We start from the raw sequence: 2404 nt of genomic DNA, 5'->3' as shown, positions 1-2404 counted from the left end.
TGATTCAGGTCCAGCTCACCAACCGATCACCAATATTTCATATCTTGCTCATCTCAAGATATTCCACATTAGTTGTTCCAGCCAAAAGATCTCCTTTCCTTTTTATAGTCTAGGCCTTACTCAAACCATGGTCCAAAACCATAGAGATCCAATACTAGGGACCCAAAACCTGGGTTCAATACTTTAGATGCAAAACCACGGACCAAAACCATAGGATCAAAAATGTCGGACTAAATACCATGGACCAACCATAAGATTTCCCCACATGCGCACTTTTCTCTGCATGAAAGTGCGTGTACTTTACGTCTGCACTTTTTGTTCGGAGAACCTGCGTACATATCCACAGCTTTTGTTTGATGCACCTGCGTATGTCCACGACTTTGTGAACAGGCACCTGCGAGTATCTCATTTTCTACTATATTGAGAGCCTGAACTTGTGATCTGCTATTTGAGTTAGTTGCCATCAAGGACAACACTTATGCCATCGATCCAAACCTGTGCCAAACCTGTGTCATAATGCCAACATTAAGATGTTATAATTATCTATATCGATGCATTATTTGATACTTTTAATTTACAATCTATTAAACTAAAACTATCTAGTTCTAAAATAAATAAATGAAAGTAAATGAAAAAGTAAGGTGGAGAGAGGGACACAAACCCTTCAGGATAGCCATGGTCCATCCTCAAGAGCAATGAGAAAGGGCTTTTAGCCCTTTCAAACAAAATAATACTTTTTATTATTATGGTGTTTTTATAGTAATTACATAATAAAGATGAAAAATAAATGAATGCTAGTTTATTTTGGGTCATGATAACATAATGAATTCATGTCATGAATTCATAATGACATGTAGATATTTCATCTATCCTAACATGCTTGTATATTCTTCATGTCTTCTTTATCATCTGCCAAAAAAAACAAAAATTATCAAAATTTAGTGGTCATGTATGCCTTATCTTTAAAGTAGCAAAAGCTTTATGAATCAAATTCAATATTTTAGGCAAAGTGACAGACCTAATTTGATAATTGAAAGGAAATGAATACATTGAAAGCTCATATCAGGCTTTGAATTTACCTTTGCACCATTTACTCTAAGCTCTTTTTTTGCAACCATGATATGCCCATGGAACACAAGACATCATACTCCCATATAACCTACAACCCATTTGGACATATTCATCAAATTAAAAGATGCAATCAATTAAATGAAAATTGCAACATTGAATTTGATTGTTTTGGAAACTAGGAGTAGGAGAATAATTATTTTTTCTCACCAATAAAAAGAAATGAAAACACAGAAATTTATTATCAAAATTATTTTTTCTCACTGATAAAAAGAAATGAAAATACAACCATAAATAAATTTATTATCAAAATCATCCCAACTATCACTATAATTCTATTAATTATCATAATAATTATCACAGCTATCCTATCGAAATCATCGCAACTCTCACTATAATTCTATTGATTATCATAATAATTATCACAGCTATCACTATAAATTATAAGTGAACAATAGTCAGTTAAGGAAATGCAAGGTTACACCTGTTTCCCTTTTTCCTTGTACTTAGATTCAATGTCCACGTATGTACAAGGAATGATCTGGACACTGCATTGGGAGACCAGGCAACCAACCAACCGTAAGCACACTACTCTGTATTTATGATGTGTAATATAATATAATATATTAAGTTTGCATGCATATATATGTATTTACGTTGTCTCCCCACCACACATGTAAAGGTATAAACGGTGTGCAAGTTCTCCACCACACATGTAATTATTATGAAATCACAGATATATCCATCATTTTCTTTACTGGAAAAATACCCATCAATAATGAGGGGCAGAAATAGAAATTTATATAAATATGATAATAATAATGACAAACACTGAATGAGAGTGAGAGTGACCACGTTCCTATTCATTTCCTTCACAAATGATTAAACAATTCAAAGTGAGGGAGACGAAATAAAAAGTTACCACAAGTCGAAAGTGATTGGAGAGAAGAATCCAAATATAAACCTAAAAATTCAATCTGAGCAGTTATGGCAATGAAATTTGTGAGTATTATGGGCAGGTTCACAAGAAGCAGTGAAACAATTCAAAATGGCCCACGCCCTTGCAACTTGAGGTGGGACAGCAGCAACAATAAAATGGAAAGCCAAGCATACAGTCCCAAATCATGTGAACAACTATTTTTACTGTTTCAAAAGCGAAAGGAGGTGAACAATATATGATCATTAACCATTGTTAAATGCTCTTTTATGTACATATTTTGATGACCTTAACAAATCTTAATGCCGGCAAAATATATCATAAAATTAAAATTTAAGAATGATTAAATACAGAGACAGTAGAGTATTTAAGAAAATTTACCAAATTATGAATCAAAAA

The sequence above is a fragment of the Pinus tabuliformis genome, chromosome J, assembly GCF_031772625.1.
Source record: "Pinus tabuliformis cultivar Carrire ecotype Pingquan chromosome J, CPIR1, whole genome shotgun sequence".
In the NCBI taxonomy this organism is placed as follows: domain Eukaryota; kingdom Viridiplantae; phylum Streptophyta; class Pinopsida; order Pinales; family Pinaceae; genus Pinus; species Pinus tabuliformis.
This window is presented reverse-complemented; position numbering follows the sequence as displayed.